This window comes from Notamacropus eugenii, chromosome 7, assembly GCF_028372415.1.
Source record: "Notamacropus eugenii isolate mMacEug1 chromosome 7, mMacEug1.pri_v2, whole genome shotgun sequence".
In the NCBI taxonomy this organism is placed as follows: Eukaryota; Metazoa; Chordata; class Mammalia; order Diprotodontia; family Macropodidae; genus Notamacropus; species Notamacropus eugenii.
This window is the reverse complement of record NC_092878.1, coordinates 115,064,768-115,084,069: the sequence shown is the minus strand read 5'-3', so window position 1 is coordinate 115,084,069 and position 19,302 is coordinate 115,064,768.

Genomic DNA, 19,302 nt, shown 5'->3' with positions numbered 1-19,302 from the left:
CAATAAATGCCTATACTTGGATTAGAGGAGGTCTGACTCTGAATTCTTTGAGACAGTTCCACCATAACGCATCATGAAACCTCAACAGTTTTGGTGTCCCTGGGTTCCAACTTCAACAAAGGTATGGCTTTTATATGTGTGTGTGTATGTATGGATATGTATATATGTATGTGTGTATGTATGTGTATATATATATGTATATGTGTGTATAAATTTTTATATATACACACATATATGTTTTGTAAATTTGACTCAGTTCTCAATATATTTGGGAAATGAAGTCTTTATCTGATAAACTTGCTGTAAAAATTTTGATATTGCTTCATTGCCTAGGGTACCTTCTAGTAAGTTGTAGTTTTTACTGATTATCTTTTAATAATCTTTTGCTTTGGCTTTATCTGGGATCATGGTTGCTACCATTGGCATTATTACTTCAGCTGAAGCTCCAATCTTTTATTTTAACTCAGTGTGTGTGTCTTTCTGTTTCAAGTGCCTCTCTCATGTACAACATATCAGTGGATTCTGGTTTATAATCCTTTCTGCTATCCATTTCCATTTTATGGTAGCTCATCCAATTCACATTCAGTTATGATTACTGTGTATTTCCCTCCATCCTAATTTATTCTATTTATTCTTCTTTTTCTCTAACCTATCCTTCCTCAAAAGTCTGTTTTGCTGCTCTTGCCTCTGTTAAACTACACTGATTTTTATCATCCCCCACATATTTTTTATTCTCTTCCCTTCTTATTCCCCTATTGGGTAAGATAGATTTCTGTACCCAACTTAATTAACTCATATTCATACCTTTGTCTATGAAGACTTTTTTCTATCCACCCTAATAATGACATTGTTTTCAGAAGTTGGATGTATCATTTTCCCGTATAGGAAGGCAAATAATTTAACATTATTGAATCTCTTATGATTTTTTTTTCTTCTTTACTTTTTTATGCTGCTCTTGAGTCATGTTTTTGAATGTGAAACTTTCTGCTTAGCTCTGGTCTTGTCATTAGGAAACCTTGAAAGTTCTCCACTACACTCAGATTTGCTGGGCAGGTTATTTTTGGTTATGATCTTAGCTCCTTCATCCTCTGGAATATCATGAAAGCTGATAAAACTTGTTATCCAAACTGTGGCGACATGATATTTAAATTATTTCTTTTTGGCCACTTATATTTTCTCCTTAACCTGGGAGTTCTGGAATTTGGCTCTAATATTCCTGGGAGTTTTCATTTTTACCCTCTGGGGCTAAGATAATAGGGCAGTTCTCCTTTATGATGTCTTGAACTTTTATGTCCACACTTTTTTGATCCCTGCTTTTAGATAGACCAAGAAATCTTAAATTATCTCTTCTCCATCTCTTTTCCAAGTCAGTTTTTTTTATGAGATATTTTATGTTTTCTTCTATTTTTTCATTCTATTGACTTTTTTACATTGTTTCTTGATATCTCAAGAAGTCAATAGCTTCCATTTACCCGGTTTTAATTTTTAAGGAGTATTTTTTGCATGGATGAGCTAACCTCTTTTTCCATTTGGCCAATTCTACCTCTTACGGGGTTCTTTTCTCCCATGTATTTTTGTGCCACTTTTGCCATTAGGCCACTTCTGGTTTTTTAAGATGCTGTTTTCATCCATATTTTTTATCCTCTTTTTTCACCAGGCTATACTTCTCCTAAATTTCTTACATCATTGTCATTTCTTTTCCCAATTTCTGCTCATCATTGTCTTTAACTCTTCTAGGAATTCTTGATAGGTGTGAATCCAATTAGCCTTTTTTGAGGCTTTACTTGAAACTGTTTTCACATTGTTTTCTTCATTTGACTTTACATCTCAGCCTTCTCAGCCTCCATAGTAGATTTTCAAGTTTGTTTGGTGTGTGTGTGTGAGTGTGTGTGTGTGTGTGTGTGTGTGTGTGTGTGTGTTGGTACTGGAGGTAGTGTTTTGCTCATTTTTCCAGCCTATTTCTTGACTTTGAACTTCATGTTAAAGTTGGGCTCTGCTCATCTTGGGATGAGGAGGCATTTCCCAAGCTTCAGGTTTGTGTGTGTGTGTGTGTGTGTGTGTGTGTGTGTGTGGCACTAATGCTGCTACTGCTGTTTTCAAAGCTAGTTCTGGAGGTCTGAAAATTTTCAGTGCTTCCAAGGTGATGTTCTTTTGGAAGAGATGTGATCACTGTTCTCCTGGTCTTAGCTGTGGTCTTTAATCAGGAAGGGCCCATGTTCTCTTGCAGCATCAAGTACCCTAGAACTGCCCTAGAACTGAGACCCAAAACTGCAAATGGACAATAGAGTTGTCAGGCAGCATCAGCTACACCCAGTGTCAGCAAAGGGTCCCCTGGGATCACTTTCTGATCAGTTATCTAACACCCCCCCTTTATGGGCTTCATCATATCTGACCCCTGAAAGTTCTTTCTGCTGATGCTGCCCACATAGCTATCATAAGTGCCTCCAAAGCCCTCTGTTGCCACTGAATGACCTCTTCTGAATACTTCCTAAGTTGACTTAGACTGGAAAAAAGTCTCACTTTGACTTTTTATTGACTCTATGACTCCAAAATTTGATTTGAGGCATTATTTTAAAATTGTTTGGAGGGGAATGTTGGAAGAGTTCAGCTGGGAAAGGAGACAAATTTGCTAAAAAAAATAAAATATCTCATCCATTGTAATGCCATGTTCAAAGGTAACTTCTTGGAGACTCTAGGAAGAGAGAAAGAGACTCTAAGAGCCAGGAGTCAGGAGGTAACCCTTTGACCTTACTTACTTTCTTCATCTATGCATTGTATTTTAAGTATAAGCCCATTTGCCCCCGCTATTAATGTGTGTAAATTGGAAAATGCACCCTCTATTTGGGGATTTTTTTAAATTCCTTTCTTGCTTTGCCTTCTTGTTAATTAATAATTTGTTTGTTTGTTTGTATTTGTATCCCTAGCACTTAGCACAGTGCCTAGAGGGGAGGAGAAAGTGTTGATTGGCTAACTGACTGAAATACCACAGTCACAGAGGAATCAAAGAAGTAGCTAGCTCAAGAAACAATGGAAATATTGATGGCAGGCTTGGGGGGTCTGAAGCACCTTACTAATGATAGCTTGCCTACCTTGCAAGCATTGAAAATGTTCTTTGCAGTGCCCCAGTTGTACTATACTGTGATAGTTATTAGTATTTTTTATCATTCAGGTTGCACATGCATGCAACTTTGGAAATCCCAATAATGCCTGAAGCAGCGGAGGTTTCAAATGCTCAAAAAATTTGCATTAGCTTAACCTACATTTGTCATCCCAACTACATTTTATCTTCATATCACTGGACTAAATTAACAGAAGGCTATGACTAAGGTTAATAGACTCAGAGTTCACCTACAAATAAATTCTAATTAAAAGCTAACTAAAAATGAATGGATAGGCTTGAAATGTCCTAAATCATGAAGGAACTTGCAAAGAAAGCAAAAAGGAACATTTGAATTTTGAAACTTGGTGTTTGCAAAGGGGGGTTTGGGAATAAACTTTTTTTTTTATTAATTTATTTAACTTTTAACATTCATTTTCACAAAATTTTGGGTTCCACATTTTCTCCCCTTTTGTCCCCTCCCCCCACCCCAAAACACCGAGCATTCTAATTGCCCCTGTCTGCCAATCTGCCCTCCCTCCCTCCCCACCCCTTCCCTTTGGAAGGCAAGCAATTCAATATAGGCCAGATCTGTGTAGTTTTGCAAATGACTTCCATAATAGTAGTGTTGTGTAAGAACTAATTATATTTCCCTCCATCCTATCCTGTCCCCCATTACTTTTGTTCTCTCTTTCGATCCTGACCCTCCCCATGAGTGTTGACCTCAAATTGCTCCCTCCTCCCCGTGCCCTCCCTTCCATCATCCCCCCCACCCTGCTTATCCCCTTATCCCCCACTTTCCTGTATTGTAAGATAGGTTTTCATACCAAAATGACTGTGCATTTTATTCCTTCCTTTAGTGGAATGTGATGGGAGTAAACTTCATGTTTTTCTCTCACCTCCCCTCTTTTTCCCTTCACTAAAAAGTCTTTTGCTTGCCTCTTTTATGAGAGATAATTTGCCCCATTCCATTTCTCCCTTTCTCCTCCCATTATATTTCTCTCTCACTGCTTGATTTCATTTTTTTTTAAGATATGATCCCCTCTTCTTCAGTTCACTCTGTGCACTCTGTCTCTATGTGTGTGTGCGTGTGCATGTGCATGTGTGTGTGTGTTATCCCACCCTGTACCCAGATGCTGAATAGTTTCAAGAGTTACAAATATTGTCTTTCCATGTAGGAATATAAACAGTTCAACTTTTGTAAAGTCCCTTATGACTTCTCCTTGCTATTTACTTTTTCATGCTTCTCTTCATTCTTGTGTTTGAAAGACAAATTTTCTTTTCAGCTCTGGTCTCTTCATCAAGAATGCTTGAAAGTCCTCTATTTCATTGAAAGACCAATTTTTCCCCTGAAGTATTATACTCAGTTTTGCTGGGTAGGTGATTCTTGGTTTTAGTCCTAGTTCCTTTGACTTCTGGAATATCCTATTCCACGCCCTTCGATCCCTTAATGTGGAAGCTGCTAGATCTTGTGTTATCCTGATTGTATTTCCACAATACTTGAATTGTTTCTTTCTAGCTGCTTGCAATATTTTCTCCTTGATCTGGGAACTCTGGAATTTGGCCACAGTGTTCCTAGGAGTTTCTCTTTTTGGATCTCTTTCAGGCGGTGATCGGTGGATTCTTTCAATATTTATTTTGCCCTCTGGTTCTAGAATATCAGGGCAGTTTTCCTTGATAATTTCATGAAAGATGATGTCTAGGCTCTTTTTTTGATCCTGGCTTTCAGGTAGGCCCATAATTTTTAAATTGTCTCTCCTGGATCTATTCTCCAGGTCAGTTGTTTTTCCAATGAGATATTTCACATTATCTTCCATTTTTTCATTCTTTTGGTTTTGTTTTGTGATTTCTTGGTTTCTCCTAAAGTCATTAGCCTCAATCTGTTCCATTCTAATTTTGAAAGAATTATTTTCTTCAGTGAGCTTTTGAATCTCCTTTTCCATCTGGCTAATTCTGCTTTTGAAAGCATTCTTCTCCTCATTGGCTTCTTGAACCTCTTTTGCCAATTGAGTTAGCCTATTTTTCAAGGTGTTATTTTCTTCAGCATTTTTTTGGGTCACCTTTAGCAGGGAGCTGATCTGCTGTTCATGCTTTGACTGCATGTCTCTCATTTCTCTTCCCAGCTTTTCTTCCACCTCTCTAACTTGATTTTCTATGAGCCCTTCTATGGCCTGAGCCCATTGAGTGGGCTGGGATATAGAGGCCTCGACTTCTGTGTCTTTGCCTGATGGTAAGCATTGTTCTTCCTCATCAGAAAGGGAGGGAGGAAATGCCTGTTCACCAAGAAAGTAACCTTCTATAGTCTTATTTCTTTTCCCTTTTCTGGGCATTTTCCCAGCCAGTAATTTGACTTCTGAATATTCTCTTCACACCCACTTCGCCTCCAGATCCTCCCAGCCAGCGCTTGGGGTCTGAGATTCAAATGCTGCTTGCCAGCCTCAGGGCTTTGGGCTGGGGCAGGGCTGCTGTTCAGTGTGAGATTAAGTTCAGGTGCTCAGGTGGGGGCAGGGCCACCTCACGGGCTCCGTTCCCTCAGGGGGTTTATGCAGAGACCTTCAACAATGGATCCAGGCTCCTGCCTGCTTGGGGAGCCCCAGTCTGCTCCCCCGAGGGGGCCTGAATTATGGGGCCACCCTGCTCCCCTCTCGACCCCCCAAAGAGATCCTCTCACTGACCCCTGTCACCTGTGGGTGGAGGGACCTGCGTGGCCGCTGGAGATTCCGTCCCTGAAGCCCGCTGGGATCTTTTCCTCTCGGTGCCGCGGCCGCGGCAGGGCTGTGCTCAGCTCCCAGTCCCATCTCCCAGTCCCAGCGCCCAGTCCGAGGCGCGAAGGACCCTCCGCGAGAGGTTTGCAGGTCTCTCTGGAACAGAAATCTCCCTCGCTCCAATGTTCTGTGGCCTCTGGGTGCAGAATTCGCCATGAGTTACTTCTTTGTAGATGTTCTATGGGTTGTGGGTTCGGAGCTATGTGTGTGTGTGTCTTTCTACTCCGCCATCTTGGCCGGGAATAAACTTTTACAAACAGTTGCTCAAAAGTGTGTGTGTAGTTACGGCTTAATGTCTAATTTAGCCTCATCTTGTTAAAAATGTTTTAAAATTAGCCAAAGCATTCATCAAATTAAGAAAGCTGAAAGGGTATCACATTATGGGATGAGAATTGAGGTTCTCTTTGTGACAAAAATAACTTTGCTTATCAGTCAACCACAACCTAGTTGCGTCCTGTGTACCACACAGTGGTATACTGTAAATGACAGATATTTATAAATATTTTGGTCTTTTACAAACAAGGCACATCAAGCATTATGTTGTAAAGCAGGAAACTGTGGCTGTGTGTGTCACTATTTTTACTGTCATTTAAATATCAACATTTGGAACAGTTAACACCTTTACAATATCAATCTTAACATAAAGTTTTGAGAGTAGTAAGATAGATAACCATATGTTTAATAAAATCAATAATAATTATAATATTTGGCACTTGTGGTTTGCAGATCATTTGACATGGAATTACTTCATTTTATCCTCACAACTCTGGGAGGCAAGTGCCATTCTATTATCCTCTTTACAAATAAGAAAACTGGGGTTGACAGAGGTTAAGTGACTGATCAGTGGGCACATAGATAGTAAGTCACCTCTGAGGCTGGATTTGAACTCAGTTCTAGCTTTAAAAAGTATCCAAACAAAATCCTATACAATATTAACCAAACACAGGGACCAGGACCCCAAGGTAACTATAGAAAAATTAACATTTCGGTTTTAAAAAAAAGAGGAAGATATTCTCAAATCACATGATAAACAGTTAAATATTTACAGAAATACTTCTAGAATAAACAGTTCCTCAAAGAGCAGCAGTAAAAGCTGACAATGGATACACAGCCCTGAATTGGACAGATATAACTGGGAGAAGGCCATGAGACGCCTAATTTCCAAGAGAGAAACCTAAAGCCCCTTCTTGGGTGATATCCCATCGAACTCAAGCAACACCACATCAATCAAATAATTAAGATTTGCAGATTTGACTGCTTCTAACAGTGATTTAAGACTGTCATTACTATCACTTAATAGAAAGTTTGTCCTTAAGAAGTCTAGATTTATTAATTCAAGTTTTACAAGGAAATGGTAGAAATTGAGACATATCACTTAAGCTTGAAAAATTCAGCACCTAAGAAATATTTAGAATGATTCAAACAATTGACTGGAATTATGCACCAACAGTACAGCCACTCAACAAATAAAAATTACAAAATACTCTTAAAATTCAATAAATAAACCAAATTTGAATGTGAGCACTCTCCGGTCAAAACTATTGCTGACAAGTGCCAAAAGAAAACATTGATCTATAAAAATTTAAGAATACCATTTCAATAGGTATTTCCATACCCAGTACTCCAAATCACTTTCAAAATATAGAGATCTGGTAGCAGAGCTCAGATTCATGTGGCAACAGGATGAGTTGCATATTTTCACTTTTGTTCTACTGCTGAAGTCATTCAGAAGATGATTTTTATTCAATTAGCAAAGAAAATTATTTTTCCACCTGAGTAGGCATCAGTTGAGCAGGTAGGGGTACAGTGTAGAGCATGCTGGGCTTGGAATCAATAAGACTCATCTCCCTGAGTACAAATCTGCCTTCAGACACTTACTAGTTGTGTGTCCCTGGGTGAGTCACTTAACCCTGTTGACCTTAGTTTCCTCATCTGTGAAATGATCTGGAGAAGAAAATGGCAAACCACTCCAGCAGCTTTGCCCAGAAATTCTCAAAATGGGGTCACAAAGACTTGGACACGATTGAAAGTGACTGAACAATAAAATGTAGCAATAGAACGTTAAGTGTAAAAGAAAAATAACTGGGTAGAAAATTGTTTCTAGACCATTTCTATGTAAGTTCCATTGAAAAAAATAAGATGAATGAGATAAAGTGAAGAGCCTATCTCCTTCCTCATAACTGGAATTATCTTCCTCCTCACCTCTGCCTCTTGTAATCTCATTTGATGGGTTAATGCCCTTTTAATTAAAAGTGCTATTATAATGTCCACCATAGTTCTGTTATATTGCCATGTCTTAAAACAATTCTTCTGAATACCATGGAAAATTATTTCCTTCCTTGATTGCTTACTTCCTTCCTCCCTTCTTTCCATCCTTCCTTCCTTCTTTCCTTCCTTCCTTCCTCTATGCTTCTTTCTCCTATTAGAGAGGTTGCAGTCATTACCCTGTGTAAGATAACAATATTAATAATACCTAACATTTACACAGCACTTTAAAATATATTTTTAAAGTCATTATGTACGTTATCTTATTGGATTCCTATGATCACCTGTGAGGTAGCTGCTCTAATTATCCCACTTTACAGATGAAGAAATTGAGGCTGAGATAGGTTAAGTGACTGGCCCAGGGTCACGCAGCTAGTAAATGACTGATGGAGGAAGAGGATTAAAGCCTTTCTGACCACAAGTTCAGTGCTTTACCCACTATGCCACCTGTTACCATCAATGACAAAATATTCACTGATGATGAAGATTTAAGAAGCACCTACAGGATGCAAGACATCAGTCTAAGAACTCACTGGGAAGGCAAATAGGTTCAGGCCTGTTCCAACCTCGGGCAAAGTCACAGGCTCACCAAATCCCAGGTCTCTATCCCAAGAAATATAGAGCTCCCAAGGAACAGTCTAAGGGGGAGAATGGTAATCCTGCCAGACCTCTTGAGATGATGGATCTCCTCCCTCCTCCACCCAACACCCTCCACCCTCACAGAAGAGTCCTACAAGGCATGTAGTCCTACTATCTGACATGGATATTGATAATGCTTTAGGAGAGTGAAAAAAAAATCCAAAAAGAATAAGTTTATCATACACAGCTGAGGCCCCTTGTATAACCAAAGAATTCCATCCAGTGGGCATAGTAACCAAGAGGATCAGTCAAACCAACAATCTATCAATCAACATGCATTTTTAATGCAAGCGAGGAAAGTAGGAGATCAGCCTGCTCCAAACAATGAGAATCAGACTGTTATGTCAGCTAGGTAGCAAGGTATGCATAATTAAAAGCCTCCAGCTCTAAATAATAGCACTTGCTTCCCCTACCCCCCTGCACTAGCACCCCCACCTCACCCCAGTCATCTATATCCTTTTAGAGAGGATCAGGGTTAGGGAGAAACTACTCTTTCAGGTAGCTGCATAGAAAGAAACCAACTTTTCTATGGTTCTATTAGACAAACCAGCTGGCTGCATTATGGATTTTCTTTGGCTTCTCTGTATTCTTCTCACATTGGGTTCATAAAGAAAGAGGATAAGTCTATGATTCAAGTAATCATTAATACATTGCTAGCAAATCAATTGGGCTCTCTCTTTCTTCAGCTCTGCCTGCCTCCCGAGCTTCTCCTTAAGGGGATAAATTGTCTCCTGTCCTTTAGAAGGTTTTGGCTCTGTCTCTCTCTGTCTCTCTCTGTCTCTGTCTCTCTCTGTCTCTGTCTCTCTCTGTCTCTCTGTCTCTGTCTCTGTCTCTCTCTCTCTCTCTCTCTCTCTCTCTCTCTCTCTCTCTCTCTCTCTCTCTCTCTCTCTCTCTCCCCCTCTCTCTCTCTCTCTCCCCATTTAATTGCCAAGCAGGCTCAAAGTTAATGACCATCAAGTTTATATAAAACTGTTTAAATATAAAAGTAGACAGCCATGGAAAATACAATCCCCCAGTACCAACAGCTTTGTCTAGCAGCTGAGAAGGGCCAAGGGGGAAATCCAGAAGTTAAGGGATTGACTGGCTAATGGACTAAGATTGCTTCTTCTTGGAGAGATGAGAGGAGGGGGGGAACAAAGGTGCTATGAATGGAATTGATGGTCCTTACATCCCCAGGGTCATTGCAGGTCATTATTTCACTCTTCCCTAACTTCCCTAGCTAAGGTCCAGTCCATCCTCAGTTCCCAATCTAATGACCTCCATAGTCATCTATTCCTGACCATTGATTTAATGTTCTGTCCTGATCTTCAGTCAGCCATGAATTAAGTCTCTTCCTCAGCTACCTCTTTCCAGAAGTCTATTCAAGGATGAAAACAAGACTACTGTGACTCAGGGAAACCTAGGTCATCTACCAAGCTCTCAGGTTCACTAATTGTTATGGCAAAAATCTGGGGCCAACCAAGCTTGCATTATATGAAGTACCTACTATGCATCAGGCCCTGTCTAGGGGCTAGTTATATCTGGAACTGTGAGAATAAAAGCCCTCTGAGTCAGTCAGAGTCACCTCTCTCCCACATAGATATTTGGACATGGTGGTTATTCAGTTAGCTGAGGTTAGTGGATCTCTTGAACTCAGGAATTCTGAGGTACAGTGGGCTTAGTTTATTGGATATCTGCACTACACCAATACCCATAAGGTGAAGTCCCCATGTTGGAGGCAGGCCTATCACCAACACTCTCTTAGTTCAGGTTTGATTTGGGGGCAAATGAGGCACCTGTAAGTCACTAAACAGTTGAGGAAAAGGTTAACTTTGCCCAAATGTGAAAACAATATACAACAAGGACACAGTGGCACTTCACTTTAGCTTTGGTAGATGGCTCCCAGCGTCTATTCATGGAAACACATCATTCAGTAGACCACCAGAGTACAGAGTGCAGAAACTCTCCTAGTCTCAGGCACCCACCAAGTCTGAGTGGCCTAGAGTCATTTTTTTTTTTTTTTTTTTTTTTTTTTTGCCTTTAGGAGATCAGGAAGCTACATCAGGGAAGCTGGGGCCAATCAGATACCAAGGACAATTTTTCCCCTTAGGTAAAGAGAATCTCTGTCCAAAGAAGGACCTGGGCCTGCCTAATGTTTTAGCAGAAGGCAAGAAACTCTCAGATAAGCAAGAGCCAATCAATCAGGTCATGGGATTGCTTTGTCTTCTTTATGGGAAAGCTAATCCCTAGAGAGGAGGCAACTAGGTGCCTCAGTGGATAGAGCACTGGGCCTGAGTTAAAATGTGTCCTCAGATGTTAGTCATGTGACCCTGAGGAAAGTCAGTTAACCTTTGTTTGCCTAAGTCCATTGGAGAAGGAAATGGCAAACCACATTAGTATGGTCTAGTGTGGTCCACCAGATCATGAAGAGTTAGACACAACTGACTCATTTAACAATAACATTCTCAGGGGCAAGAGGGAAGGATGAGAAGCCAGAGACTACCCCATGTTATAGTGCAAAGAAAGATGAAACAGGGAAATGCTAGTGAGTATTAGTCCTGTCACAACCCAGAAGCAAGGGGTGGCATCAGGCTGCTTAAGGAAGGGTAAACCAACTGGTTCAGGTCAACACAGAATAGGTCAAAGCTCCCATGGTAATCAGAAGGTGGATGGCGCCTGGCACCTGTACTTTTAAGCCTGGGAGACTTAGTATTTAAAAAAAAAAGTATCCAGGTCACTGGACTACTTCTATTTGAAATCCATCCTACTCCCAATACATTAAAGTAGCTTCTTTTATCTCAGTGCCTGAATGTCCTAGATGGAAAGCAAAATTAAAGCTATAAAACGACATTTGGGGCACTTCTGAATTTCATCCAGCTATGAATTGTTTGTTTTTCTCATTCATTTTACATGGACCTTGAACACCTCATTTTTAACTGCCTTCTGTATTATTCACTTATGCTGACCCAGGTCTACCTGGATATCGACTATTACCTATGATGGTGGTACCCATGAGATCAGCAGCAGGATCATGTCTTGGTCTGGTTCCAGGCAGTGATCACAAATGATCCCTAATGTTCAAGGGCTTATTGACTAGACAAGTTGCTTCAATATTCTAACACCTAACGGATCTCCAATTTTGTAGCCAAAACCCTGCTACAACCAAGAAAACAATATCTGAGAGTGGCTATCACTGAAAAAGTCGTCATGTTCTAGTCAAACTAACCTCATCATGAGCCTCTCTAAACTTAGCTAGGCTGGCCTTCAGAAAGTCTAGAAGTATGTCATCAATGGGCTCATTCTAGATGACTCCAACTGTTTGTAGATTTCCCAATGAGGACAAGGGAAGACTTATTAAGCCCTTTCTATGTACCAGCCACTGGGTCAGACACTGGAAATACGAAGGCAAAAGAGAAATAGTACAAGCTCTCAAGAAGATTCATTCTATTGGAGGAAACAACATGTCTCTATACATATGTGCTTTTGTGTATATATATGCACGTTCTACATATATATGCATGTGCATATATCTATGTGTACGTAAGAATGGTAAAATACATGGTACAAGATATATGTGTTATACCTACCTCGCAATATTTTCTGAGCATCAAATGAACTAATACCTATAAAGTGCTTAGCATTGTGCCTGACACATAGTAGGTGGTTAATATTGGCTTGCTTCCTTCCTACTTGTATTAGTATACACGTGCATATATATATATATGAAATATTATATATAATATATATTATTATATTATACATTATATATATTATATAATATATATTATACATATATATATCACATATATATTTGTAAAACAAAGTGCACGTAGGAGGTACCATATAAATATTAGCTCTTACAATCATCAGTATTGTTACATACATACACACATGTATGGGTACATATCTACATGTGTGTACTTAGGTGTGTATATATGAATGTGTATATACTTTGAGTATATATTTATATACACATATGTATACAAAATGCATATATATATATAATGTCTATTACAGATATCTCTTGATATAGATATCAGTATCTACATGTATATAAATACACTGATTAGTATGTGATTAATATAGGTATTTCCTAAATGTATTTCAATGTCGTCTATATTTAGATATATATGTATACATGTACCTATATCTATATATCCTGTCTATATCTGTGTATATGTATTGTATAGCTAGGTTTATCTCTATCTAATGCAAGATAATTTCCAGAGCTTCTGGCAGAATCAGGAAGGGACTTGGTCAGGAAATGGCATTTAAGCTGAGCTTTGAGGAAAATCAGGAATTTCAAGGGGAGTAGGCAAGGAGGAAAGTACCTTCTAGGAATGGGATAGCCCCAAAGCCACAAAGGTAGGAGATGGAATGTTAAATGTTAGAAACAGCAAGAAAGCCAATTTGGCTGGAAAGGTAGGTTGAGGCCAGCTGAAGAAAGACTTTAAAAGCAAAAAGAAAAGAGTATATTTGATCCTAGAAGTAATAGGGAGCCATCGGAGTTTATTAAGGAGGGAAATATCTCAACTTGATATAATTTAAGATTAGCACTGTGACAGCTGTCTACATAGAGATAGATTTGTCAACTACATAAATTTAATCTTGCAAGTTTGTATATTTTTATCGACTTTCTACCCGGGGCTACCACCCTAGTAAAGAAAGCTCACTCAACTACCTTTAAATTGCTTTCAGAAATATCCTAGTTACTCAAGAAAGCCCTTGGAGTGCAGATCACAAAAGCAGAAGGGATCAAAGTCAAGGATGTCAGAGGGAACCAGATTGCAAGAAAATAGCCTAGTTAGTGGCATTTAGCAGAAGAAAACAGTCATTAGCTGGCACCTTTTGTGGGTGGCCCCTCTGAAAATGGCACTACATAGTGAGCATACAAAGTAAGGAAGCTGCGGGAATAAAGCAGGCTGCTTATGGTTGACTCTCCTTTAAGAGAGGTCATTTGTAGGGAGTACTGAGGTAGAACAGGTTGTGCCTAAGTGCCAGAAATAATGTACAGAACACTTAGTGTCTCAGGCATTGGGGTTTTAGACAGCATTCCCACTGAATAGTCTTCCCTGCATCCTCTCTGTTTCACTAGGTTGCCAAGAGATAAAAAGCTCTCACTCTGAAAGACAAGGTTTTCTCCCTGGAGTGTTTGAGTTGTTAAAACTATTATGTTCTATTTGGGTTATGGATTATGAAAAGCACAGTCAAATGCAAAGCCATGGGAAACCTTCTTTAACTCTTAGGGGAAAGCCCATAAAATAGACAAATGCCACTAAAGATACATCTCAAGCCTCTTCCAGCATCCCTAAATGTCCCTCGTTCTATGCAAGGATACACTTTTCACTCCTTGGGACAGTTGTCCATGAGAGGGCTTGCAGAGTATTCTGGCATTATCCAAACAGACTTCATTATTGTCATCATGGCGACTTAGAATCATTTCATTCCGTCCTTGAGGAGGCCAGAGTGTCTTTGACTCCACTGTATGCATGTCTTTCACATTTCTGGGTTGATTCAATAACATATTCTTATGAAATGAAAGGTGGCTGAAAAAACAGCCCTGTATGATATCATACACTAAACACGAAAGCTCCAAGGAAAAATGCCTTGTATCTAAGTGGGCCCACTTCCCATCTAATCTTTCTTTATTGTCATGTAGACCAAGGGATCTTAGTCCAAGGTCCATGAACTTTTGACATAATTGGTTCCTTTGCTAGTTCTATGTATTTGATTTTATGTATTTAAAAATCTTATCTCTGAGGGGGGGGTGAAGAAAAAGGGGAAAATAATTATATGATAAATATATATATGGAATAGCAAGTTGTACATAATAAACTGACAGTTTCATGTGCAATCATCTATGGTCAGAAAAACTCATCTTTCTGAGTTCAAGTCTAGTCTCAGAGAAATACTAGCTGTGTGACTTGAGTGAGTCCCTTGACCCTGTTTGCCTTGGTTTCCTCATCTGTGTAGTGAACTGGAGAGGTAAGTGGTGAACTGCTCCAGTGTCCCTGCCGGGAAAGCCCAGGTGGGGTCATGGAGAGTTGGACATGACTGAAAAAATAACTTATAACATGTTCCAGGCCCTGTGCTAACAGCTAAGGATATAAAGAAAGTCAAAAAACATAGGCCTCTAGTTGAGGAGACAACATAGAAACCACTAGGTACAAACAAACGTTAGAGAGGATAAGTAGGGAATGTTCAGCAGAAGGAAAGCACCAGAAACAAGGATTGAGAAAGGACTTCTTGTAGAAAGCAAGGCCTTAGCTAGGTCGTGAAGAAATCCACAAAATGGCAGCTAAGGGAGAACTGGAAGTATGGAGGGTCTTCAAGAAAGCACCAAATAAGAAGACTGTAAGAGGGTGGAAGGTCAGGTCATTAGAAGTTGAAAGCTATGGTTTCAGAATCCCACCTCATGCATGGGACCTTTGAGTCACTGCACCTCTGAAGGCTCAGTTTACTCATCTGCAGAATGGATTGCAGTAGACCTCAAAGGTCCCTTCCAGTTTATGTCCGCAGGAGTGTATATGGCTCCCTTGGATGTGTCTTTACGTTTGGGGTGGGGGTATGTTTCTAGTTACTTGTGTAAGTCAACAGTGTTCCCCTCTTTCCAAGTTGGACCCTTTTTCTCAGGACATTTTCATCATCCAAGGATCTTGGGGAGTCCTGGCCTGAGAGCATGCAATCACCTCTTGCTTCCCAGAGTCTCACTGCTCCCCACCCTACCTGCTCCCTAATCTCATCATTTAGATAATTTTTTTGAGTCAGCATAGAGTGAGAGAACCTTTCCTCACCTGAATTTTATCCTTTTCAATAAAAACAAACAAAAAAAGGGACGGAGGAAAATGTTAATTATACAGATTTAGTTTTAAAGTATATTATGGGTACTTTACCCAAAAAAAAACAATCTACTTGCTAAATATTTACCATCCCAGCCTCTGTCATTTACTCTCTGCAGAACTCAATTTTCTCCTCTGTAAAATCATAGAGATCAGTTACATAACCTCGGAGTCCTTTCTACCTCTGCATCGCCAATACTGGACATTCAGCCATAAGATTGAGAAGCAAGGATGGAAAGTCACCCATAAAGGCAGAAACACTTAGATCTGAATGTGATTTTTTATATATATTTCTGGTGTGCCTGTGGTCTGGTTGCTTAGCCTCTCAGAACTCCCAGGCAACTGTATAATTAAATAAATATAAGTTGTGGATGAAGTTGCAGATTTGAATAAGGGGTGGGAGTTCTCTTACTAAAAAATCCATACATTGAGGAAATCACAAGTAGAGATCAACTTTATGAAAAGCACTGAGAAAGAACAGAAGGAAGGAAGGAAGGAAGGAAGGAAGGAAGGAAGGAAGGAAGGAAGGAAGGAAGGAAGGAAGGAAGGAAGGAAGGAAGGAAGGAAGGGACAGAAAGAAAGTGATAAAGAAAACAAAGGGAGGGAAGTAAAAAAGTAGGAAGAGAATGAGGAAGGAAGAGAGAATGAGAAGGAAGGAGGGAAAGAATTGCTTCCCTAAGGAGCTTACATTTCACATTAAATTATTTAATTTAATATAAACATAATTAAATTATTTAAATTTATTTTATTTAAATGTTTTCACTTAAAATTTATATTTTATTTTATTATTTTTAATTTTATGTATATTTGTATTCTATTATATTAAATTAATATAAAAAATTAAAATTTTAAATTATTAAAACTATTTTAGTTATTTTTCATTCAACAGATTAAAAACAACAATAAAAGAGGGAAAAAAACCTCTTTGGTACATTATATAATGCCTGGCACATAGGCAGTTAATAAATGTTTGTTGAATTGAATTAAACTGAATGTAAAGTCTAAAAAGGAGCACAGCAGAATCACAAAACAGACTTGAAACCAGCCAAGAAACCTCAGAGGGAGATGAGAAAGTAGGAAGAGCATTAAAAAAAAGCACCGAAAGTCATTCTGGAACATACACAGGATGCCTAGCCAAGACTTTGTGCCACATGAGACTTGGAAGGAGTCATGTAAATGTCAGAGCAGATATCAGCAACCCTGCAGTATCTGAGGCATGGATTGCCACTCCACATGGGCCCTGCTCAGATATTTTCTCTGTTTATGTCCCCCTCCACACATGTGTCCTGGTCACATGAATTCTCTAATGCATGTGCTTTTTTCTCTATTCATTTTCCTTAATTATGTGCACTCTTCCAACTGATGGTATGTGATAATAATAACACTAGCTAGTATTTATATATGACACTTTAAATTCTACAAAACACCATCTTATTTTATTTTCACAATAACCCTAGAAAATAGATGCTTTTTGAACAAAGCCAATTCAACCAAGATTAGAAGTGAAACAGAAAACTGGGAAATAATTTTTACAACCAGTGTCTGATAAAGGTCTCATTTCTAAAATTTATACAGAACTGAGTCAAATTTATAAGAATACAAATCATTCTCCCATTTATAGATGGTCAAAAGATATGAAAAGACTGTTTTCAGATAAAGAAATTAAAGCTATCTACAACCATATAAAAATACTCTAAATCACTATTAATTAGAGAAATGCAAAATAAAACAACTCTGAGATACCACATCATGCCTATCAGATTGGCTAACATGACAAAAACAGGAAAATGATAAATGTTGGTGGGGATGTTCATTAATTGTTGAATGACTGAACAAGTTGTGGTATACAAATGTAATGGAATACTATTGTGCTATAAGAAATGGTGAGCAAGCAGATTTCAGAAAAACCTGGAAAGACTTATATGAACTGATGCTAAGTGAACAGAAGCAGAGAAGGTTGTGTGATGACCGGCTTCGATAGACTTAGCTCTTTACAGGAGTGCAATGATCTAAGACAGTTCTAAAAGACTCATGATGGAAATGCTATCCACATCCAGAGAAAGAAGGAAGTCTGAATGCAGATTGAAGTATACTATTTTCTCTGTGTATGTTTTTTGTTGTTTATTTTCCTTTCTCAAGATTTTTCCCGTTTGTTCTGATTCCTCTTTCACAACATAACTAATGTGGAAATTAAAATAAAATTTAAAAGTGACTTCTTTGTATGAGCTCATAAGGCTGGGGATATCACAATTTGTTTTTTTCTGGTTATTATTATTATAAATAATTTATGCATATTACTCTTTTACATAAAAATTATCTGACACAAGACATAGATTTCAGAGATGCAAGCTTGATTTGGCTTCTTTTAAGTCCTAAAATTATCCTGTCTTAGGTTGTGGAATCTTGGACTTTGGGTAGGTTGGATTGGACCATGAAGGTCTCTTCTAGCTCTAAATCATGTAATCCTATAAATATTAGTGTTGAACTTACCAGGACCAACAGAGGAATGTTTGCTTTAAAATTGAATTTTATATTAAATTCAAATTTAAATTCAAAACTTTCAACTAGAACTACACTCCACAGTTTATGTCAGGGTTTCTTTCCTTGGGTTCCATGAATTTTGTTTTAAAAAAAAATTGATAGGTGCTGTATATGGTAACAGCAATACTGTATGAATGATCAACTGTGAAATACTTAGGTACTCTGATCAATTCAATTATCCAAAACAATTCCAAAGGTCCCAGGGTGAAAAATGTTAGTCATTTCCAGAGAGATAACTGAAGAACTCTGAATACAGATTGACTTTTACAATTTAAAAATTTCTTTATTTTTGTTTTATTTTGTTTGTATTTTCTTTTGCAATATGACTAATATGGAAATACATTTTGCATGATCTCACAAATATAATCAAAATCAAATTCTTACCTTCTCAAGGAAGGGGGAGGGGAAGAAAGAAGGAAGAGAATTTGGAATTCAACATTTTAAAAAAATGATTGTTCATTTTTTTTACATACAATTGGGAAAGATTTAATGAAATAAAAACAATGAATAAAAATATCTTGATAAGGAAGGAAACAAAATTTTATTAAGCTCCAATTATTTGCTATGTGCTGAACTAGGTGCTTTGTGAATATTATTTTACTTGATCCCACCAACAACCCTGGGAGGATCAAGGAATGACTGAGCAAGTTGTGGTATATGAATGCAATGGAACACCATTGTGCTATAAGAAATGATGAGTAGGGCGACCTCAGAAAAACCTGGACAGACTTATATGAACCGATGCTGAGTGAAGTGAGCAGAACCAGGAGGACACTATACATAGTAACAGCCACCGTGTGTGATGATTGATCTTGATAGATTTAGCCCTTCTCAGCAATGCAAAGACCTAAAACATTTCCAAGGGACTCATGATGGAAAATGCCATCCACGTCCAGAGAAAGAACTATGGAGTCGGAATGCAGAGTGAAACAGATTATTCTCTTTTTTTGCTTTGTTTTGTTTTCTTTCTCATGGTTTCTTCCATTCATTATAATTCTTCTATACAACATGACTAATGCGAAAATGTGTTTTAATAGGAATTTATATGTAGAACCCATATCAGATTGCATGCCATACTGGGGAGGAAGGAGGGAAGGAGGGAGAGAATATTTAAAACATATGGAAGAGAATGTTAAAAACTAAAAATAAATAAAAGACTAAAGTGGAAAATAAACAA